This window comes from Trachemys scripta, chromosome 3 (assembly GCF_013100865.1).
Source record: "Trachemys scripta elegans isolate TJP31775 chromosome 3, CAS_Tse_1.0, whole genome shotgun sequence".
Classification (NCBI taxonomy): domain Eukaryota; kingdom Metazoa; phylum Chordata; order Testudines; family Emydidae; genus Trachemys; species Trachemys scripta.
The window spans coordinates 165,122,787-165,148,862 of NC_048300.1; positions in this window are offsets into that span (position 1 = coordinate 165,122,787).

Consider the following 26,076-nt stretch of genomic DNA (forward strand, 5'->3'; position numbering starts at 1 on the left):
GCAGTCTATGTGCCTTTAGGGCGGCACGTGCGTTTCCGCAGCGGTGGCAATTCAGCGGCAGCTTCTGTCTTCAGCCGTAAGACAGAAGCTGCCGAATTGCCGCCGCGGCAGCTGAACATAGAAGCTGCCGCCGAATTGCCACTGCCGCGGAAACGCACATGCCGCCCTAACGGCACACACACACACGGACTGCCCCTGCCGTCCGCGGCAGCAATTTGGCGCCCTGCTTGGGATGGCAAAAACACACGGACTGCCGCCCCTTGCAGATTGCCGCCCCAAGCACGTGCTTGGAATGCTGGTGCCTGGAGCCGGCCCTGGACCTACGTTCAATTTCCTGCTTCATCACTAGCTTCCAGTGTGACCTTAGGCAAGTCACTTAGTCTTTTATTTATGCCTTAATTCCCCCCCCATCTGTTAAATGGATATAATAATACTTCACTGTCTCACAGGGGTGTTGTGAAGATAAAGATTGTGAAGTGCATAGATAATAAGGTGATGCAGGCCATATGAGTACTTTAGAAAATGTATGCTCATCATTCCAGTACAGTATATGCCTCCTAGTGATGTATGAAACTCAAAAGAGATTCAAAGGTTCAGTTTGGTTGAACATCCCTGAATTCAAATGCTTATTTAAAAAAAATTTAAGGCAGCAAAGCTTGTCTGAATTGGTAGCATGAGGTTATTTTTACTTCATGAACTCATTCAGAACACAGCCACAGTAAGGAGGTTCTTTCTTGAAGTATTTTACCACTTTTGATTCAAACCTTGGCCACAGCAAGGAAAATGTGAAAATAAAAAATAAAATTAAAAAATGGGTGTGTTACACAAAGGTTTTTAGATCTCAGGATTTTTTTTTTTATTATTTAGGCAAATTCAAATTTTGGGTGAAGATATAGAGTTGGTTCTTGTATCCAACCCAGTTTGCACAACTTTAATACCTTTCCTAATAAAAATATTACTGAAAAACAGAAAAGGGAAAAATACATGCCAGAGATGTATTTTACCTAAAGTGTTTTGTATAGGGCACAACACATGACATGTTGCACACTAATTCTGCCTGAGGAAAATCCCTGATATTACACTGACAAGTATAAATCAGAACTATGTATATTTCCTTGTAAATGTAATTGTCTATGTGCAATCTATAAGTCTACCTTTGGACTGGATTTTCCTATCAGTTTATCCTCATGGAGCATTTTATCTGAAACAATATGATTTTATCAATTAGATTATTTCCTCTCCATGATAATCTGAGAAGTTTGACCAAGGCCTGGGCTAGAGTTGGATGACAACAGTATGAAAAATAAGTGTTTGATTTTGAAAGAGTACATAATATTTAGCACAGCAGGATGGATCTCGGCAGATATTCTGAACAATTTTTTTTTTTCAGTATGGATCACTTTATAATAGGGGACAGTCATGCAGACCACCATCCATTGCTATTTCCATAGCACAGGCCTTCTTCTCTCCTATTTGTGATCACACAACATACCTGTGATAACTACAGCAATTATTTACACTGTAGAGTGACATTAAGAAAATATCTAAAATCATTTGTTGTCCTGGATTTGAGGGGTATGTATACCTGAGAATGTGATCGAGCTAATTGCAACCATATTATGTGCACTCAGCCACCCTGAAGTAATGAAATAGAATGCCACATAGTTAAGGGTTAATTTGGAGACAGGCTTTCAGAAGCAAGGTCAAAACTAGCTACACTTTCTGCTAATCAGAATGGAAGGAGGGGACAAACAAGTAAACAATTGAGACTAAAAACCTTGGTGGTTGGAGAACCTCAAGTCTAGACACCTCTGATATTAAAAGTTTATTGAAAGTTAGAAAAGTGATGATATATTAGGGGTCATTATGACCTATGTGTTTTGTAGAAGTTAGCTATAAAAGATTAGCTAATAGATTGTACTTTGGAGCAGTCCTCTGAAGCCATCTTGAGAGATGTTTTTCCTGACACCCTTTCTCCCCGGTGGGTGAGCAACTGGCCACTGCAAACCTGCTGTTAATTACTCAATACTGTTCCAGATGTTAAGCAAATGTCTGGGATGTTCTAAACCTATTGCTTATGTTTGTGTTTGCTTAAATCTAATAAAGTGCAGTGTTAGACAAGAGCATGCTTACTTGCATGAATCTTATCAGACGGAAGTCCAGTGTTCCTTACGCTGCCTGGAGTGAAATAGTTAAGTTGCCCCTGTTGGGGGTTCTGAAAACCTCAGGTAACACATTTAGCAGTTGGAAACAAGATCAGCCATCACTGTGTCACCAACAATTCTCCATGGACCAGCTATGATCCTTGGTCTACAATATGGAGATCACTGGTTCTGGAAATTGGTAGTGGCATACAGGGCTCAGATTACTGATTTAATGACCTACATGAAAGTAGTTTGTGTTCTCAGTATAGTTACTCGTGAAGAGCTGTCCACACCACAGTTGGAAGCTGGGGTAGGTCAAGGATTCATTGGGCCTGGAAACTAAACTAACCTCTCAACCATATAGGATAGTTTCTCCAGATTATGTCTCAGGCACATCACTGAGGCAGCAATGGGGATGCATGCATGGACACTGTTCATGCTATACCTGTCTAATACCTTTCATAATCACTACATTCACTTTTTTTAAAAAATAGGCATGGATGAGTGCTAAAGTCTATTTAAGCACTGTGGCAATTCTGCCACAAAAATAGAGACTGAGCGTTACATTGGTCCGTTCGCTATTATTGTTAGTGAATATTTAATAGCTAACTAGTCCATCGGTGAGCGGATTGTGCACCTAATTTTACTATTTAGAAACAGTGTTACATATTTCAGATTTCCTTAAGGAAACTCCATGGATGGAATTGAGTTGATGGTTACTCCGTTAATAGCAATCAAAAACAGTCTTGACACAATAAGAAAAACCCACAGAAATGAAGACATTTTGAGTGAAAACTTGGAATTCAACACTGCAGCACAAAGAATAATGATACAAAGTATGCTGAGTACTTATCAGTGGTGTATCTAACTCTCTATGAATGAATGTCACAATGGTAGGCAATCTTCTATACCCTGGCTGAACGTCTTCAAATTGTCTACATTGGTATCATCGGTATACTCCCGGATACAAAATCCGTGCTTTTTTAGGTTTCCCTAAGTTGTATTATTTTTATAATTATATAAATTTAATTCCCTTACTTTTCTTTTTTCATTTTAAACTGTAGAAAAAATATTAATATCATTCACTGTGATGAAGGCTCTGTAGATTTATACTGATGTCACTTTGCCAGCAGGGTTCTAGAAAGACATGCACTAGTATAGTTTGTCATTGAAACCATTTAGCCATTGTACATTTGCATTATGTCACAATCCCAATACATCTGCATCTGCAATATTGGCTTGAAATCAGTGTCACAATCAAGTCCCATTCAAACGAGCTGGGAATTAGCCTTAAATATTCTATGTTATATGAAGTAACTCGTGTTCACAAATACAGCCAAATCCAAATCCTATCCTGAACGCAGACACACTGGCTGATACCTCCTTTGTAGATAGAATCCTGGAGAGCCAGGTAGAATCGGGGTGGGGTCAAGATGTTCTGGAATGCACTGACAGCAGCGTGCATGCTAGATTTCTGGGGACTGGACTCTCCATGCTTTCTCTTTCATGGACCATACCCCTGTGCGCAGAGGTGAAAGTAAGCCGGTCCGGTCCGGTGTACCTGCAAGAGCCAGTATGCCGTGCTGGACTGGCCCAGCTTCCCCAGGCTGGCGATTTAAAGGACCCGGGGCTCCCCTCAGCGGCTNTCAGAACTATCTTGTACTCATGAAGAGTGGAAACTCTATAAAGCAGATCCACTATCTCACCCTTCAGAAAAAAAATGAGGCCCTATCATTACATTCTGAAAACATGCAGCCCAACTAAGATGGCTGTCAATACAGTGATATTTAAACTGCTAAAGGGACGCATCCAGAAATGCCGAGTTGAAATTTTTAAAGAGGAGTTGTCTAATTAAATGAATACCCTAACATTCTTTTGAAATTCATCACAATTTAGTCAGTTGGGAAGGTTTCCAGGGCACCATGCTGCTTATACAGCAGTTCTGCAGCACTTTCATGCCAAATGAAGCATAACTCATGGGTGTCTAAGAGTTTAGACTCATCTGTAGACTTGTATCAAGCTGCCTACTCCTCACTGGACACTCATGGGGAGAGTACCAATGAAAACATGTCTTTCCTCTTGTAGAAATGATTTCCTCTTCTGCCAGCAAGTACAGAGGGACTTGCTGGCAGAGTCAGGTGCAATTTCTATTTAGGTACTGACGTGGCCCCCATCTTCATAGTATCTGAGCACCACCCCTATATTTATCCTGAAAACAGCCTTGTGTGAGGGAATTATCAGTATCCCCATTTTGTAGACAGAGCACTGAAGCACAGACAGATCAAATGGTGGAATAAGCATTACAAAGGAAGTCTGTGGCAGACCCAGATCTTCTGAATCTCACTATAACACCTGAACTACAAAACCTTCCTTCCAGCATCTCCTCTTCATCAGAGAAGAAGAATATAACCCAGATTAGTTCTTTCATATGTCCACATCCTTTTTCACTGCTGTCTAGCATATTAATGATGGCATCATAAAAGTGAAAGGAGCACATCTGAACCAGTTGGATGATAATGTGTACTTCAGGCACATGCAGGAAGCTGATATAATTGGCCCGTCACACTTCAGGAGTCTGGCATGTTGGTGTCACAGACCGACAGAATTAGACTCAAAGCTGCTATGTAGACTGCTGAAGGTTGAGATCTTTATGAAAGGATTAATGAATGACCCTATGGACCAGATAGTTTTTGTTTGTCTATTTAAGTTAGGAGTGGGGTTCTCAAAAGCACTTAAGTAATCTTATGAGTAGATGTCCTATTTAGTTTTAAATCCCACCCTATGACAATATAACCAGACTTGGTCTTTTGCTCACTTAATTACTTGATTTCTTTAAGCAATTGCCCACATTTTGCTTGAATAATTACACACCTAAATAATAAAATCAGGCCAAAATTTCCAGGCCTGCCACTGGAGCGATCATACATCCTAGAGTTCCCATCTAAAGGAGGCATTTGTGGTGTATGCAGGTGTGAAAGATGTGCAGTACACAGAAATCAAGGCACCATTAAGCATCTACATTCTTCCTGTGCCTGGAGTTCAGAAACAGTGGTTGTTCTCACACTACAGAACAGACTCTCAGAGGACAGACACACTGTGCTCTCTCTCTATGTCTGACCGAAAGTATGTTAGCTCTTTTTTGTGTGTGGATGAAGCATACATAACAGCATTCCTTTGGGAGACCTGGTAAATAAGATATGAGCTTCTATGAGAACAGAAACTGCAAGTGTCTCTCACTTTTACATAACAAGCTTGGTCCTGTCTTAGCGTGGGGGGCTGGACTAGATGACCTCTTGATGTCCCTTCCATTCCTACATTTCTATGATTCTATAATAGAGGCATATTAGTGCTTGCTTACTGAAACACAAACATACACCTAGACCCTAGTCCTCTATTCTCACATTCATAGATTTAATAGAAATCAGTCAGGATCTGGACAACATTGTGTTATCTGGGAGCCAGGAGAACAATGAAATGCACCTCCTCACTGCACACAAGTTCACATGTGGGATGTGTGAGAGTGCTTCAAAGGAATTAGGACACAAAAGGCTGCAGGAGGTGTTATGCATATTTCAAAAGTGCCCGATCCTAAGCCAATGGGAAACCAATAGTCATTTACATCTACAGTACACATGGTGCTTTTTAAGCCCTTCTACATTCTTTTCGGAGGCACAGTTGCATTACAAGATTGGATTGAATGGGGAATGTAACAAGGAAGCTAGCTCCCATAAAACTACGTGGGGATTTTCAGTACATGAGAGAAGTATAAGACTCAGTCCTACCACATTTACATGAATAGGCCCAAGGAATTTAATAGACTACATATGTGTGTACAACAAGATTAGATTCTAATTACACAAAATGATTTTATGGCTTTATATTTGCGTATTGTGTGCTAATTTAAAAAACATGCTTTAACTTAACCTTAAAATTAACATCTGTTTTTTTCATTTTGTTACTTCATCATCCCAACTCCCATTTGTCTGCTTGATCCACCTACTGAATCCTGTCTGATACCTACATTGTAAAGTCTCTGGGGCAGAAACTATCTTCTTTGTTATTTGTTTGTATGGGGACTAACACAAGGGGGCCCTGATCCTTGATTTGGTGATTCAAAGGTGCTTCTGTAATAGAAATCACAATAATAAACGAGTTGCTCTAGTTGTTGCAGCTATATCAAAAGACATAAGGTTGAAAGTCTGGCCCCCATAATCTCTCTGAAACTTTTCATCTGAGGGTAGAATGTGGGCATGTGACAGACGTGAGAACTGCAGCCTTGAATCACTCGCCACATGAAGTCTATATTTAATGCTGGCTACAATATAGTACACTATATGGCCTCAATCTTTAGTCAGACTTTGTTATAGTTGGCTTTCAGTGTCTGTTTGATGATCGCTGGGCGAAGGGAGGGATAGAAAATCCAGATGAATCAGATCACTGATTTTAAAGGTTTTTGTATTGTGTTAATTCAGTTTTAAACATTATTTGGGAATTCACAAAATCTAGGCTGCCAAAACATTTGGGTTGCAATATTTACAGAAGGGATACCATCAACTTCACCTAGTCAGTTAAAAAAAATTAAAAAGGCATCCACTATGAGTTTCAGGTATTTCACCTGCAGAAATTTGTGGTAATACCATCAGATTTTCCTGTTTTAAGATGTTTTCTCGTTTCTGCTGCTGTGTGTAAAAGCCTGCACAAACAGGGGGAAACCAAATGACTGTACATAGAGAACAATAAAGCTGAATAGATACAAAGGGCTGTCAAATACACCAAGTGAACAAACAGAAAAAATATTTCTTTAATCTCTTTCAGTTACTTCTATCAATAGGAGGCACAAAATACATCTGATACAAGTGTGAATACTGAGCTGACAGTGACCTGTTTAAAGAGATACTGATAAAACTGATAGGCTAAAAGTGCAACTAGAAAAGTAGTTTGGGTTAGAAAAGTAAATTCCATGGAGAACTGTGCAAAGAGGCCAAAAAATTCTGTGCACAGTCAAATGTAGTGCTTACTACCTTGAGTCCTCATTCACCTGAATGGGACTATTCACAGTACTAAGTGCTGTGCCTGGTAGTGCGGGCTTGCAGATTTGGGCTATCTCTGAGACTAGCCTTCCAGAGTTACCAACCAATCGCATTCTCTTCAGTGAGCTGGAGGTTTACTTCCCAATCATGGAGACTCACAGGAATGTAAAGACTTAGCCCCACAAAGACAGAAGGCATCAGTCTAGAGGCCAGCTCTCCATGCATTGCTATGCTGCCTTCTGCTTCCAAATTGTAGCATGGCTCCTTCAAGAGCCACACTACACTACCTTTGCTTTGGGTTCCCCTGCAGCTGCACAGTACTAGCCGTGGAATGAGAATTAATGTTGCTTCATGCTGCATTAATGCCTGATCTGTTTTCTGCTTGCAAACACACTGGTTTCAGCAGGGGAAAATATAACAGAGAATGGCTGGTACCCCTATCAATCATCTCCTGCACCAGTACCCCACAGAACTCTGGCAGGGTCCTAAGGAGCTGCAGGTGGATGACACTACAGCCTCAAAGCTCCCCTTTGTGTCAGTTGAGGAAATCTGCTGGATCTGACTCCCCTAGCAACACTCACAGAAGTACAGAATATTAAGCATCCATTTGCTTTGGTTCACAAGAGTGTGCATCATGCCATCCATTCACTCTGCCTCTTCCCCTCTTGTGAGCAGGATTTGTATACAAAGTCCACAAGAGTCTTGGAAAATTCCAGTAGCCTGTCTGCTCATAAAAATAGTTCCAGGCAGCTAGCAGGTGAGGAAGAAGGACAGTATCCATTAGCCCTCCAATGAAAAACAATGTATTGCCCTCATCTTGATCCCAATGAAGTCAATAGAACTTTTGTTATCAACTTCAGTGGGAGCAGGTTTGGGCCCTCTGTGTCCAGAATTTGATTTGGTGGGTCACCCATCAGATTAGCTGAGATTTATAAACACTGTTGCAGGTCTCATTTTGGAGTGGCTGATAAAATGATCAAGATCTAGAGGAAATGTTTGTTACCATACAACAACAGGTTACTAAGAGGCAAGTTTAATTTGGGATCTACCAACCAAGACTGTTTTTCTAAGAAACTGCATATTACTGTACAATATGCATGTGACTTTCAGCTCTGGATTTTTTTTTAATGGTCACTGGTCATTTTTAAAAGCTTTACAATTTTGCCATTGTAACTAATTACCATTACTGCTTCCTCAGATATTGCAGTAATATTTATTACTTGCAAATAGCATCTGTCAAGATTTTAATAGTGTCCACTGCACAATTTCATTTCACTACAGTAAAGCAAGATATGCACTACTTTGTGACTCCTTCTGTCTTCCCATAAATGCTTTCTGGTGATTGCTTGATAGTAACAGACCCGTTACCCAATTTTTACTTTGGCAAGATACTACTAAGAAGAATTCCTAGCTTAGTAAGCAGAATAACTTTGTTCTTTTCTGTATACTTAGCTGACATTAATACTGTTCTGTATGATTTTCAGGACATTGTCAGTCTTAATATCCCTTTTGTAAATGTACCTGGTAAAGATGTACCCTAGGTACAATTCATGGTAGACCTATGAATACAAATATTTCATTGTTGAATTTATAAATATTTCCTAATGTACAATGAGAAACCAAAAACAATGTAATTAAATTTAACTGCAGCCTTTCTGGTCAATGGTGTGTGGCCTACCGTGTACTATACCCCACAGCCAAATGTTTGAACCATGCTAATAAAAGTAACGGCACTAGTTACATAGTGTATATGAAGTTGACAGCCAGCATAAATGTCTTTCCATGAAATCATATTATGCACTCATGTGTATGAAGAACTCCCCTTTGAAATGAATGTGGAAAGTTAGCAAACATTATTACACTCAAATATCTCATTATTATTTAATATTTATATTATGGTAGCACCGAAAGGCCACAAAAAAGCAGGGCTCATATTCACTCCTTCATGTGTGAACATAGCTCTTTTATGTGTACATGTCAAGAGTTGACCAGCGGCCTCTATCAGAGATCCCTTACCCCAGTATTATCCTAGTGTTATTCCAATGCACTTAATGCGCTTACTCTTGATTTACATTGGTGTACATTGATGAACTAAGATCACATCCAGGCCTTTGTCCCCTAAGAATATATTTAAATTACAAACTGTGCAAGTTGTTTAGATTTAAGCTAAGAGCAGCCTTAGTATTAAAAAAGCTTATTTTTTTTTAACTTTCCAAGCGCACAAACCCCAAACTTTTCAGAAAAATATGTTCAAGATACTACTAATATAGAATACTTACAAATAAAACCTATGGAATGTCTGTAATATGACACAATCTATATTATTTAGCTGTATGACAAAATTTCCTTACCTGATATAACTGTTTTGAAAAGTAGAACATTTTATATGCTCTTTGCCATGATTACTTATTAAGTTCCCTGTATCTGTTAAATATTTTTATGCATAATATTAAAGCAATAATAATATGAAGTTAAAGAAATAAAATCATGATTGCATAGCTTTCATTCATATGATCTTCAGAATAGCAATTGTTATTCTAATTATGTAGGTTTACTTTGTATTTCATATATTAATAAGCTGTTATAAAATAATTTTCTATTGCAAAAAGGCAATAAAGTATATATCCAAAATTGCTATCAATCTTAATTTGTTGAAAATAAAATTTTAAAACTGTAGATTGTTTAACAAAAAAAGAAGATCAAATTGTAACTTGCTCAAAATTCTTCTAAAAGATACACTATATCAACCACATTTTACCTCAGATTAGATGAACCAGGATACATAAAAGGTTGCATGCCAGAATTACAAAGTATGTAGCAGTATGACATATAATAAATGCAGAAACTGAATTACATCTTTTGCTTAATGTGGATGCATGCAGTCTATGGAAATTATTTCCTTTTCTAGTTCACTTTAAGATGTATTTACAATTAAATAACTTTTACAGAATATATTTAGAATGCCAACTCTATGCATGTTTTAAACTTTAAAATAGTTATTATTTGGCGAGATGTTAGCAAAACCAGAGGGTAATGCCTGATAGTAATCTGATGCTTAATGTGCTTATGAGCTGAAGTAATTTCACTTGCCTTCCAGCATTTCAAACACAGTATATGCAATGTAAAACTGGATACTTAAGGCCACAAATGTTGCTGAAGATGTAGATTTTATAAATCTAGTAAATATTATCTAACTGTATTTACATATCAAGGCTTGCATTTTAAAATGTTCTGTATTGTGAGCTGAATAATCATGCTGATCACTTGTTGCTAAATAAAGAGTACATGAAATGACTGGAAAGCATGCTGGATATTGATCCTATCAATGACTTATGAACAAATGTAAAGCACTGATATTAATGCATGTGTACAGAATAATTACTCTGCTAATGCACATATCAAGCCAAATCTAAAAATTAGCAATAGGAATGAAAATAATTGAAGGCCATTAAAACTTGTGAACATATTACAATTATCCTATAGCCTTGTTTTTATATATATAATACACAGTTTACTTCGGTTTTCTTGGTCACTGAAGAGGCTACATCCCTGTACAAATTTTAAAAAAGATAAGCTATTTTAGCTAGATACTTGAGAGTTAATTAAAACCATGGGCAGTGTCAGTAAGTATAATTTTACTAACAACTTTTGATAGGTATAATCTGGTGTGTCAGTGCTAAATATTCAAGACAAGTGTTGAGAAGCATGAGCCATGAAAAATAGCTGTGTAGGATGCACATAAATTCATACATTTCAATCCATCCAGACACCACTCACTTGTTACAAAGTTTCCTTATCCTAAAGACCCTACTTTAAGAGACCTAGTAACCTAGTGATCCTCCGGACCCCTGCTTAAACATATTTCTTCTAAAATAATTCTTAGATAAAACAGAAACCTTCACTATACAATTCATATATCAACTAATTTGGAGTACTACATTTGAGTGCATTGACACTAGTATTTTAGGTTCAAAGCTTTTTAAAGAGTGTTTCTTTTAAATAGCATATTTTTACCAATATTGTTTCTATAATATGAACCAACATAGCACTTCACAGCATACTAAATCTATCTTTTCTCTTTTATCCCATTTAGTGCAGTTGATAAGAGATACTACTGAATCTTCTTCTGCACTCTGCACTACAGAGAAAACTGCCTTTTTGTAAGGCTTTTCTTTTCACAGCTTTCAATAAAATAAAGGGTTTTGTACCTGCAGGTCCTTATATTTACTAATTCCCATCAGCAACACATGTACTTTAACAGAAGTATCAAAACAAAATGATTCTTGCCTTACAAATTATTACAGGATTTACTGTAATGAAGGTTAATACCGGACTGAACTTATTTTATTTTAGTATCACATGTTTAGTACTAGACTTCTTTGTACAATCTGTTTTCCTATTTACCACTGCAATTAAGGTATACTATGTAATGCAGCAATATTATAATAAAAAATAATGTAGCAAAAGCATTTTCCGTAAAGACAATACAAGCCTATTGCTTGCATGGGGGAAAAAACATGGTGCAAAGTACTGGGGGAGGGAGAAAGACAGCATGTATTGGAAATTAACTAGTTTAAGGATAATTAATACATTATTTTCTGATCGATAACATGGTGTTGAAGAAAGTATAAACTGAAGGTAAAAAAGTAAGAAATGAGTCATCTTTGACTTACCGTCTTAAAGACTAATGATGTATTGCAGGCAGCATCCAAATATAGAGCATGGAGCTTCTCACAAATCAGAAAAATATTCAGGCAATGAACAATTCAAATTCATTGTAAAAAATGAAGGCCAGAAATTAAAGTATGTATCCAGGGGTCTGGTTAGTCACAGCTTTGACTTGCCTGCTAGAGAGCTCTGCAAAACAAGTATACTGCAGCAGTGTGGCAAGCATAGGATTGCAATGCATGTCCCATATATTCAAGCATAATAGAAAACATGGTCTGGAGCTTATTCCATGTGGATGTGGGCTTTGTTTTGTATAGGCAGAAAAAGGAGGGTTTTTTTCACATAATAGAATTGGAAATGAAGATTTGTCTTGATTATTGTACAATATGATTCCCCAGGATATCAATTACATAAAGCAGGTGCCTCTGTCTCCTGTTTTCCAGATAAATGCTTGTAATCTCATTTAACAAATGATCCCTATTTAGACAGGAGCCACCTATTGTGATGATATCATTTGCTCTAGTATCCATAAATGGACAACTTCCTACACAGCGTCACAGCCCCTGAAGACACAAATCTTTATAATATTGAGGGGGCAGGGTGATTGATGGGGTCCCATCAATCTACAGCAGCTTCTGCTGATGTGATATCATGAATCCTGCATAATCATCCACAGAGCCGCAAATGAAGAAGAAACATTCAAACTGCCTGGTTGAGCTCATTACAAAAAATATCCTTTTAGAAAGGTGGTGAAGACAAATAAGATAAAACCACTGGCACCTTCTCAGAAACCTCATGTTTTCAGGGAAGCACTGGGGAGTTTAGAAAAGCAAAATCCATCAGTGGTTAAGATGTGTGGGTGACCATTTCTTTTTAGCAAAGTAAGAAATACTGTATTTCTTGTTTCTAGCGACTGCAAAATATATATTGACAGCAAAAGTACCAATGCTTCCACGCTGCACAAATATTAGCCATCCTTGTGGAATATTTTTAGGACTCTGCTTGCCAGTGCTATTTGCTCAATAGAGAAACTTCTAATAAAAAATACTTAGTCTGTTTTCCTTTTGTGTTTCAAATTCGTTCAGTTAGATTGATTTGGTTAAAGCTCCAATTGCATCAGAGCAATGCTCAAGCTAAAATTTCCTCAGCAAAGCATTCCATTAGATATGTTTATTTGTGAAGTTTTATGGTGGAGGTCACAGCTAGCTAAAATCAGTTGCCACTTTGCAATACCTTGTTCCACATGTGGACCCACTGGTTTCAATAGGACTGTTTGTGGAATAAGGTACTATTCAATGTGACTCAGGGCATTGCAAATTGACACATGGTGAGCAAATCAAGATTTGAGGGGACAATTAAAGTAAATGGTAATACAGGGTGTTCTTTCTCTCCGTCTCTTATTTTTTTAGTCTAGTGGCTCAGTTGCTAACAAGAGGTAGACAGAGTTTCTGCACTTAGTGACTGTTATTCCTCTGGCCAGCGATTGATGAAAATGGTGAGATACAAATATTCAAGGCAGAAAAATGTCAAGCATTGAGAAGCATGAGCCACAAAAACTAGGTATGTAAAAATGTGCCTTAATCCACACATCAATCTTTAGAAAGGCAAGGGATTGACAATATAACCCATGGGTATCTCCCAGAATCTAGTTTAATTGCCCCTTTGTCAAACAGACCAAGAAGTGGCTCAACTCCTCTTTAGTCCATAAACAGAAGGCTATATTTCCTGCCATTCAAGACAGTGTATTAGGACCCATCTACACTATGTCTTGAGCAATGCATATTACAAACACGTTCAAGATGGTTAACCATGTTTCTCTGAAAATACAGACAATGCCACTGCAATAACAAGCCTAGTTGTAGCTACAATAAATTCCACATCCGGGTGTCCAGGCTTTTCTTCTAAACAAAAAGACTAATGGGAAAGCATTCTATAGACTTTTGCACAGTTTCTTAATACAGTTATAGCATAATTAGTCATAACTGTTTAAATATGGAGCCATGCTTGAAAAATTGCCCATTGATATGGGTAGACAGGTGGCCTTTTCAGAGATTTAATGAAGTATCTTCATTTACATGAAAAGCTTTATACCTAACAGTTATGCACATAGCTACCTCTGAAATTGTGTCTTCCTATTACTATTCCCCTCATCTTCTCACCCATTCCCTCCATTGTGTACTACACTTGCCTGTTGTATCTTGGATTTTTGTAGATTGTAAGCTCTGTGGGGCAGGGAGTGTCCTTTACTATATGTTTGTACAGCTCTCAGCATCATGGGGCCCCTATTGCAAGCAGTACATCAATAAATAATAACATTTCAGACATGACTAACAAGCTCTGTGACTCACAGCAGGACTACAGCCACGTCCTGGCCACACTAGGGCTCCCATTGTTCCACCAGTGAAGCTACACTGGTGGTACTGAAATATGAGAGATTTCCTACAAATGTCTAATGTAGACATGGCATCACAGGGTTCCAAGTGAAGTAGACGAAGATGTCCATTTGAGAACATTTAAGGGTGATTTAAACACTGGTAAGTACTTTCCTTCTCATCCTTCATTTACTGATTGTGTACTTTGGCACTGCTTGTCCTCATGTTGCAGTTAGTTCCTCTTTGCTCTGGGTGTGGCAATGGCAAAAATGCAGCCTTGACAGAGGCATCTGAGGATCATCACACCTTAGTCTTGGTATTGAGATAACATTGGGAGGAAGCAGAAAAGCATAACATTGGGGTTCAGAGGACACTAATACTTTTCATGCATTTCCATGATAAAGTGTGAAGAGAGGCAGTTAAGGGAAAAAATGGGGCATATGTGGGTATAAGAGGTATGCAAGACTTCAATTTCTCCATAGCCCAGAAATGGTTGTTTTGGCCTGGTGTGAGATTATAAAATGGGAAGGGGAAAGCAGCAACCTAAAATGAAAGTTTGTGAGAGTACCATCATCCACAGAGTAGCGTAAGGAGAGTGCCTGTTACATGATTGATATAAAGATTCTCTGAAGGATATGCCAGAGTTAAAATGAAAATCATTTCTTTTCTTAAGGCTAGAGCACAATATAGGATTCCTTGTGGGACCTGAGCCAAGAGACACACATACCACACACCCCACCACTTTACATTAAACTGGTTTTGTGCTCACCAGCAATACATAGCAATATATTTAGAGAAGAGACTACCTACTTATTTGCCTTCCTAACCAAGGGTATATGCTAAATGGGGTTAAGTAGAACCATTGGCTTGGGCCTTGTTGGAGAAGCCCAGATTTAGCAGTAGGTGAGAGGCAGAACAGTAGGTAGTGGTATTGCATGCTGCTGATTGCTGTCAGACAGACAGCAGTTAGGGTAGACTAGGCTGTCCCACTTCGAAGGAAGAGATGAGACCATCTGAGTGTACTGAGAGAGGAAGAGTTCAGTTGAAGGATTAGGTTCGGAGGCACAGTCACTGTATTGAAAAGGTATCTGGGAAATTCTTTCTGAAGGGCAAGGTAATAAACCAGACCAAGTAGAATTGATTGAACAAAAAGATTCTCATAAATGATAAGTTTGTACAGAACACAAAACAAGATCATGCCCCTTTAAGAGCAAGTGGCTTTCTTCTGTCACAATGCCAAACGTAAAGCAGTACTTCAGTCAAGCTCACAGCAACACTATCCATTGTCCACCTCTGATCTTGTCTCTGGATTTCCTTTCTGTCCTTCCTTCCATTCAGGTTTGTCCTTTTCTAGCATACTTGGGAATTAACTTTGTCCCCACAGTTGGGCCAGTCCATAAACCTGCATGTTCCTGCACTGGGGGTAGGCAACGTGGACCTTCTGTGACATTTCTATGCCCTACACTAAGTATAACGCATGACTTAAGTGGTGATGGAATGTCCAAGCCAGCATTATGGTGACTATGAACTGATCCCTCCATTTATTTGGCTCTCTGCGTTTATGAACTTGAAGGAAAAGATGAGACCATCTCAGGGTACTGAGAAGAAGAGTTCAATTGAAGGATTAGGCTGGGAGTCCACTTTGCTTTGTGGAGTTAACACAAAGCATCTCATGACCCATAAGTTTCTGAAGCTCCATTCTAGTAGGGAGGAGAGAGAGCAAGACATTATATCCCAGCCTTAGCTTCCAAAATACACACATTGACATGTCCAAGAGCTAGTCGCTTTTGAGTAGAAACAGAAAGATCTGCTGCAGTGAAAAGAGGTTTATCTCTTGAATTAACTGAGAGGAAAGCCTGCCATCCGCAGTACGTGCCATTGTAACTGATATTAATTAGTTTGGAAATAGAAATATTACAACAAGCAGAGGTATACAACATATGATTTAAAAACACACACCACATTGGAGTTATTTACCCTTAAACTGCAACCAACCAGTAGTAATAAAAATAAAACAGAGCTCCTCACATGTCGTCCAGTTACAAGTGCACAGTATGAGAATAATTACTGTGCACTATGTGAAATTTGATGCTTCCTTCTTTAATTGTATTACTAAAGATACTTCTTATTTGTGACTATTAACTAGAAACAGGCAAATTGGTACATGGAAAAAGCCTTAGGAGATAACCTCCACCTGTAATCTTTTCTCATTTCTAGAACAAAACTGAAGTTTTATCAAGGTTCCTGAACATTCAGATTTTGTAAGTTGTTTTCACATTTGGTTTCCAGCCAGGACCAGAAATATCCTGTAAAGGGCATTTTTGTGATTTCTCTAGCTAGGGGTAGACATGTCAGAAATCTCTTGAGGAAGCCTGGTCTTCCAACTTTTTAGCCCAGCTTAGTGGATCATCGGGTTCAAATAACACCACAATGAGATATGCCTGAAATAGGCATGAAAACTTAAGCAATGCTTACGCAAACCTACATACTGGACCTTCTGGGATTCACCATCAGAGCTTTAGTATGAATGTTCAAAGGGACATTTTCAAACTGTTCAGGCCCAAATGTAATTTACTTTAACACTACTATGATGTTGGGGAACAACCTCCAGTTTCTAATTATTTTTCAAACCTTACTATACACATATTACATAAGTGTTATACTATCCGGAAGGAAAATAAATGACTTTCTATCTTCTATATGAATATTAAAATAATGGAGAATAAAAATCATGCAAAAAACTGCAGATGGGACAATGAGGTATTTTGTTTTTGCAAAACCTGGCTACTCCAGTCTTAAAAATCAAGAAAAGCAGCAGCACTTTGGATCTAAGACCATTTTACCTAATTCATTAATAAACAGTAATGTCACTCTCCAGTTAAAACTGAAAGCACAATACCAATGGGCTATCTTGTGTCATCCAATCTTCAGTGGAATTTCCCTATTGATTTGGAAAAGGAGTTTTGTTAAATACTCATGGCACAATATGGCTTAAGTGTCCATTTAAGCAGTCTCTGAATATAAACAGTAACTAAATACAGTCTCCTACAACAAACCTCAACACTGTTATTGAGAGAAAGATATTGCAAAGAGGGGGGTCCATAGTCATCGTAACATCTACTAAAAAGCAGTTTCACAGCTGCAGGTGAGCCAGTGATGATCCCCTGCTTCTACAGGTCTAATGTTTGGTGCTGTTGGCATCGTTCCTGATAACTGCTGCTGTTGTGGCAAGACAACAGCAGGGACAGCAAGAGGGTCTCTAAAAAGCTAGGGCCCTGTACATTGATGATCAAAGCCATACATTCGTCCCATCAAAGAACCAGGCTATTGAGATGTCATAAACTTGTGCTGCTCAGAAAGAGGGTAGCTGTGTCTTGGGATATCTAGGATTTCTTCATCCCAGCCTCTGTCATTACCCAGGTGCAGTGTGTTGCTGTAATTAAGCCAGGAAGTGATGAATATGTGGATTACATGTCTTCATTCAACAGGAGGAACACAATTTACTGGCCAATCAAAAAAGTATAAAACAAAACAAAACAAAAATCCTACCATATTCCTGGCTACTCTGTTATATAAGCCTCCAAGAGCAGAAGAGAATTTAGAAGACTCAAAAACCATGGAGCACCATGAAAAAAGGAGGCCATCCATCTTCAATCAATCTTGGACAGCTTTTCAAAATATGTTCCTCTTCTAATCGGCAAACCCTCAGTCTTACGAGGGTTTCACTTAGAGATTGTCTTGTTCCTGCTAGTCTAAACTTTTTCTTTTACTTTTAAAGTTTGCAACCTGTTTTCTTGTAGAGATGCTTTCAAGGTGTAACCAGGCACTAGGCTACTCATTGTGATTATTAGGAAAAAATATGCTACTCAGTCACCAGGCCTGCACTATCATGTATAAATTTATAATGGTCAAGACATAAAGCCTTACTGTGTTTAAATTTCAGTCATTATTAAAATGATCCATAACTGAATTGCAGCATTATTTTAGCCAGACTTGCAAATAGTTTTCATAGGTAACATTATCTCAGGCATCCCCGGATTGGGAATGTTAGCTTTGCCTACCCAGTTGCAGAGCTTCCACTGATCTGAATAATAATTACCTGAGGTGACCTGTGCCATGTGATTGTAACATTTTACAATCCTGATCCTTGTCATGCAACTGTGTTCAGGAAATAAAGACCAGTATCTTATCAGCACTCCTATGTGTTGATTTATTATACCCTGGATTAACTGGGTAGTTCAAAAGGTTAAAAGGGACCTCCAACAGTGATTCTTGGTGAAGCCATGGCTGTTTTTCTTCCTCTCTTGGGGCTTTGTACATGTTCCCCTCCTTGAGTGCCTTTCTGGGGTAATTAGATAGACTAAGTGACATCTTTGGTGGAGGAAGAGGGGGGATGCGGATGTGGGACAGGGAGCTGTTGCTACAAAAGTCATTCTGGTTATGATGGAAATGTTTTGGCATAGAGGCATGACCTAAAAGTGATCAGACTCTGGTTAAGTATCATCTCTTCTGGAAGTCTTCTCCCTTGACCAAGAATGCCTTACATCTCCAGCTCTCTCATGTTTCAGCCTAGATTTTGTGAACTGCTGACATTCACTGCCAAGTGTTCTGGCTTGGTCTCACAATGAATTAGAAGATGTTGGAAATCAGTGAAAGGGCCATTGCCATTTCTCCAACAGCATGCAGAGCTGCTGCAGGTTCATAAGAATTTAAGGCCAGAAGTGACCATTAAGAACATCTAGTCTCTATGTCACAGGCCCTTAAATTTCACTAGTTACCCTGTACTGAGCCCAGTAACTTGTGTTTGGTTAAAGCATAACTTGTGGTTGGGCTAAAGCATATCTAAGCATGTAGCTTTAGGATTGATCAAAGACTGATTCCTCTCAGCTACTAGGTCACATTGGGATGGTACTGGAGACAGAAGACATCTTGGAACACTGGACAGTAAGGCAGCAGCTCTGGGAAGCAGAGAAAGCTCCTAGGACTTGTCCTGAGGGAGGAAAAGTGTGAAAAGCTCTTTGTTCACTTCAGACACAGGCAAACTTCTGGTTTGAAGAGAGAGTTGGAGGGTTCATGGATCCAGCCTTGGGAAGGAAAGGCCTCATACAGGCCTATGATATGATATGATAGGAATATGATACCAGAGAGAATGGACTCAGGGCAAACTGTGTGAAAAGAGAGGGCTCTGACGAACCCAGGAAATGGCCAGAGGTAGCTAAGGGGGTGGGGTGGGGTCAGTAGGGCCAGAGAATGGAAGCAGACATGGGCTTACAGTGCAGCCTGTAGTTATCACTGTTAATTTTGCTATGCGCTAACAATGCAATCTATTGCTCTTTAGTGTAATCCCCTTACCTGCATTCCCTTTACATTGTGTCTGACCTCATCTCTGCCAGACTGTAAGTAACGCTCCTTGTTTGTTTTGTGACCCCTGCAGAGAGTGTCCTTCCTGAATGAAGCCAGTGAGTGTTAGGTGTCTACATGGCTGTCACAGCTGGAGCACCTATAGCACTTGCTTCCAGAGTTTGTGGTAAGGTTGTGACTAGAGCGACTCAGGACATTTAGTCACAGCTGAAACATTTTATGGAGATGTATGTTTTGACAAAGTTTTCATGAGGAAGTTGGGAGGGAGGGAGGGAGCGAGCAAAAGTGTGAGCTCATGCTCTATAGCCTAGTGCAGTGTTTCCCAAACTTGGGACACCGCTTGTGTAGGGAAAGCCCCTGGCGGGTGGGGCCGGTTTGTTTACCTGCTGCATCCGCAGGTCTGGCCGATCGTGGCTCCCACTGGCTGCGGTTCGCTGCTCCAGGCCAATGGAAGCTGCTGGAAGCGGCAGCCAGTACGTCCCTCAGCCCGTGCCACTTCCAGCAGCTCCCATTGGCTGGAGCAGCGAACCGCGACCAGTGGGACCTGTGATCAACCGGATCTGCAGATGCAGCAGGTAAACAAACTGGCCCGGCCCGCCAGGGGCTTTCCCTACACAAGCGGTGTCCCAAGTTTGGGAAACACTGGCCTAGTGGTTAGGGTAGTGGTCTAAAATAGGGGAAATCCACATTCTAATCCCCATACTGCCTCATTCAGAATGGCTTGGGATGAAAATCTGTGCTCTGAATGTGAAAGGAATATAAATTCCAAAGCCTCAAATGTTTCTGTGATGTGGAATTGTCACCCTCTGCTCAGCTAAAGTCATGGCTACTGGCTCTAACCAATTTCTGAACACCACTGCTTGCTCAGGCCTATCAAGGGAAGGATGAGATCATTTATTGAAGTTAATTGAGGTAGAATCCTTTAGCTGGTCTGGAAGGGAAAATGAAGAACAGTATTTTTCTTTTTACACCTGTGACTGAAGACACTTTTGAGAGGCAACATGGTCTAGTGGATAGGGCACTGGACTAGGCCTCAGGAGACCTGGGTACTGAGCTTGCCACTGGCCAGCTGTGTGATCATAGGCATGTTGATTCATCTCTCTGTCCCTCTGTTTCCCCACACAACCTTTGTCTTATCTATTAGTTTGTAAGCCCTTCAAGGCAGAGACCACCTCTTACCATGGGTTTGTATAGTGCCATGCTTAATGGGGCCCCAATCTCTGTTGGAGCCTCTTCATGATACTGTGACACAAACAATAGCAACAACTTTACACTCTACTTATCTTCTATAAATTTGAGAGGTCAAATTTTAAAATATCAGCAAATCAATGTTACGCTCCTCAAAGGCCGATCAACCACTGTGATTTGTTCAAGAGAGTTTTCCAAAGCTTCTGAAATGGGAATAGAAATTAAAGAAGCTGAAGTGGTGGTGCTGAGAGGGGATGCAGTGCACTAGTCCCTTTAATTGTTCATTATAGAAAGTGAATTATGAAGCAAATTATTTTAGGCAGGTTTTAACCTTGCAGTCCTCAAAACAATGCAGCAGTATTAGTGTGTGCACTTTATTGCTGCCTTACTGAAACACACACCATACATAGATCTATGGATTACAAATGTCAAAATAGTGAATAAAGCCTGCTGAAACTTGCAACACAATATTTTAAAAGTAAGATTGTTTTACCATGTGACTTTGCTTCGATGTCTAAATAGAACTATACTGAATGCTGCATGTGCTATTTACATGCTTCCAGAAAAAGAACAGCTAACTTTTTCATGGCAAAGACTAAGAAGGCTGTGGTTATTTTGTTTCATTGGGTTTGAAAAGCAAAAATAAAAGGCATTAATGAAAAACACATGGCAGTGAAATCCCCTGCTTCATCACATTTGTTTTTACAGCAGTTTGTTCCCAGTCCAAATAATCGGCTTTTTGGTTTGAACCACAGTAGTTTCCTAACCCATTTATGAGTTGTATCACTCCAGAGGCTTATAGCAGAAACTATGATGGTTGAAATGTGCAATAGGAAGACTACTTAATTGTGGCTCCCTAAAAATAGTCATGTTATTTCTGGCACAGCAAACAAAATAGAGGTATGCATTTCACCAAGTCCTGTGTGTCTGCAGAATGATAAAAGGAGCTAGACTCTGCCAATAACAGCAGAAAGGAACAACAAATGAAACCCTCTAGAAATACCACAGAATATCATTTATATTGCAGGTATCATGGGGAATCCTGTTAATTCTGGCTACAGGCCTGGGTATAATATGGCAAATATACTGGTTTCATTGATAGATGATCTGTCCCTAACAATGGACAAAGGTAAAGTGCCCATGCTATTTTTTATATATCTGTTGGCAGCTTTGAAACCTTTGATCATGAGGGTTTTTTGACTATACTCGGACACCTAGCACAGTTGAGTTATACTTCGGTGATTCTAGTCCTTTGGGGACAGGATACTTATACACCTGAACCCACTGTATCACATTTTTTGTAATGGTTGCCCAAATCTGTTCAGGAAAAGCTCACTGATTTTTAAGTTGCTAGGATGTTGCAGACTAGGACCAAAGAACACTGGCAACGCTTATATGTGCAGAAGTCACTATGGTTACTGCCTGCACTCTCTATGCCTAGAATGAAATCCTTCATTTTCATAAGCATTAAAATTCAGCAAATGCACCAACAATATTGAAACAGAGAGAAACGTTCTTCATATGATGCAGATCTTTTAACTGTGTTGCTTTTATCATTTTAAAATATAGTTGTGTGTATGTATATAATTATTTTACATCTGTTTAAAGTGAAAAGACTTGCATTAGAAATCTTGCAGTATGAATACCCCATTAGATACAAGTTTCAGCACTCAAAGATGAACAGCTCCCAGTTGCTGAGAATATAAAATCTGCAACCCAGGAAATATTTCATGTGTAATGCCAAATAAATAGCACTAGTTGTGGATTTGGCATGCTGATTCAGAGTAAATGCTGATAATAATATAGGAATACTTTCAGTCTAAGGGTATGAGCCAAACACTGCCTGTGCTGTGGGAAAAGTTAGTCTTGGTTAGTTTCATTGTCTCTTGTAATGAAAAATGAATGTATAAATCTAGAATCAAAACTTTAAAACATTACTAGGACTACACATACATATTTGTTTTACTTTATTTTTGGTGTCAGAGTGAGTATTTTTTTAACCTTCTTATACGCCTTACTTCATTTGCTACCTATATAACATCCACTGGTGGGGTGTTTCACAAGATTTTGTTCTCACTTTATACTCCATAAAACCCCAGCAAATATGCAGTCTGATTAAGTTGTGTACACTATCTGAAACCTTCATGGCCACTAAAAATCTTTCCTTACTTTTTCTCTTCCACTAGCTTCTCCTCATTGCAGTTCCTCTCAGCATGTCAAATGACTTTGCTGACCATGATTACCTGTTACTCTGAAAACCGGACTAAAAAACAGTCACCACATGCTTACATCTAACTTGGTAACCTATGCCACCAAATCCTTATTACAGCAAATTCTCTCCAGTAAAGGAACAATGACCTCTTAACATTTTCTTTACCCTTTTCTAGTTTTATTTTCCCTTGAAAGGTAGTTCAAGGTCTTTGTACATTAATTTACACCACTGAATTGGAACTTCTTGGTTTCTGTGATACATGGAGCCTGCAGATGAGATGGCAATCTAGGAGTTTCTAACAAAAAGAATATCAAATCAAAGGTGAACAAATGGCTTTGCATTTTACAAAATACAATATTTTGCATAACTTTCCAAACTTAACATGAGGACATCTCATGTGTTCTTTCACAGAATCACTTAAGCAGATTCCATTAAATTGCCCTTTTCTCCTTCAGGCAGTAAAGCTAGAATGCACCAGTTGGGCATGAGACATACAAAAAGGTTCAATAACATATTAGTAGACAATTAAAAATTACTGTATTGAACTACATTTATAGATATTTAATTACTCTACCATCGCAATTAGCAGCTATTCTAACAGGGCTTTCACACAGCTTATATGTGCCCCCCTAGAAGGCAGCTCACATTTCCCTCCCAGATCCTCCCCTCCCCCATACACACACACACTGCATGCATTCTCCTTGTGGTTTTGCTCATCCCAAGCATTCAAGAATCATGATCCCCGCCCCCGCCACACACGCAAAATAAATAAATCATGAAAGTAGCTTAAAAATCACAAGAACTTTATAAAATAATAAATTTTGGGTTCTATTTGCCTTCTGGGGTACACTTGGATCATGATTCCAAGCTTTTCTCAACAACCGTGAAAGCTAGAAACTTACTTGTTTTTATTTAAGTAAAGCTAAAATTCTCATGTAATCACCTGAGTTCAGCATTTTGGGCACTCAGTATCACGAGAAATCATGAGTAGGAAACACTCTCCTTTTGATGCACAAAAAATATTAATGTTCATGGTAGTTGGGTAAATCAAGGGGGAATGTATTACCCAGAAGTTCAAAGTGGCTCAGCTATTAGTGAAGAATAGTTGAATGCATTGACTGTGTCTACAAGCTTCAAGGAAAAGCATACCACAATCTGTCTACCTGCTGCCTTTAATAAGGCTTGGCACCAGTCAGACAAACTATAGTACACCCTTGCTATAACACCCTTATAAAATTACAAATCTTCAGCTGTAAGGAACCTGGTCCCTGGATCCTAACTACAATACTGTAAAAAAAAAAAAAGGCTTATGCACATGCGTGCACAATTTTTCTCCAGTGTCATGCGTTCATGCTGTGCTTCTGAAATGGAAGTGTCACAAAAAATCGCATTGTGCCTCTGAAACAAAAGTGTCACAAAAGTATGAGCCAGTCTCCTGAAGTGAAAATCAATTTCTGTTGCAACAAAGCTAGAAATTATTGAGCATTTGAAAAAGGAGCAATGCAGGCAGATCTCCATTGTGAGTACGGGCTATCAAAAAGCACAATTGGAACATTAAAAAAAAAAATTCTCCAAGCATTTGTCCAGAAAGTCAACATTGACAAAAGGACTGTCACAAAAGAAATTAAGAGAATCTGATGATGCACTAGATGAAACAGTCTTGTTGTGGTTCCTGCAGTCCAGAAGCAATGGCAATCCTGTATCTGGACTGATCATTGGCAAAAAAGTAAACATCCAGGCAAAGCAAATTAATCCTGAAACAACATTCAAAGCATTTGATGGATGGCTGTGGCAATTTCAAAAAAAAGGTCTGGCATTTGTGAACTGAATATTGTTGGTGAGTCCTGTTCATGCAATGACAAGGCTACAGACAGCTTTCTCCCAAAACGAAAGCAACTTTTGTTAGAAGGAGGTTATACACTGGAGCAGACATACAATGCCAATGAAACAGGGTTGTTTTGGAAATGTGTGCCTGACAGAACTTTTTCCCAGAGGGCAGATACAGTGAAGAGATATAAAGTGCCGAAGGAAAGGCTGTTCTGTACATATGCAAGTGGAAGTCACAAAATTACCCCACTTTGCATTGGGGAGCCACAACAGCCATGATGCTTTCATCACGTTAATATGAAGTCACTTCCAGTCAGTTACAAGACCTCCAGAAAAGCCTGGATGATGGGGGGAAATTTTAATGTCTGTAGTGTTAAGAAACATCAACGACAAGTGCATCAAGATGGAACAGCCCAGTGACCCTTGGACAACCGCCCACACATCTCCCTGCAGCCCAGTTAGTGACATCTGATGGAAAAATTAAAGTTGTCTACTTATCTAAAAAGACAATGTAAAAAATCCAACTGATGGATGGTGGGATCATTGCAGCATTCAAGAAGCAGTACAGAAGAAGGCTACTGAGAGAAATCCTAGTCACAAGGAATACAGGCTATGTGACTTCTTTGACGTCCTTCACCCTGAAAGATACGATATATCTTGCAGCTGATGCGCAGTCCAGTATTCATTCAGGAAATGTCAAAAGCACCTTCCCTGCCAACTGTCAATCAAGATGCAGAAGTGCTGCAACTGGAAAACGACAGCAATGAGCAACTTCTGTCAGATGTCCAGACGCTTCATTTGCTGGATGGTGTAGAGGATCCTGAAACTGTAGTGAATGACTGGCTTCATGTGGATGATGAGTGTGCAGTGACCACCATTTTGACAGATGAAGCCATTGTTGACAAAGCATTGGGGAGGTTAGATGCCCAGGAAAATGAAATTGATGAGGCAGACAAACCAGCGCCCCCACTGCATCTGAGGCAGTAAAGGGGTTAGAGGCTGCTCTTGCATGGATGGAAACACAGGATTTCGAGGCAATAAAAATCCTGCAACTCCATCCAATGCTGATGTTGGCTCAGACAGCTTCCATGCAACCGGCACGGCAAAGCAAAATTGAAGATCTTTTTTAGAACTGAGACTGAAATCAACGTTTGGAATTTTTACTTTTTCAATTGAAAGAAAACTGAACATTTGTTGATGCACTTTTACATTTTTCATGTTTGACTGGTTTTGAATGTTCTCTTTCAATTTGGGATTTGTGGTTTTTTGTACTG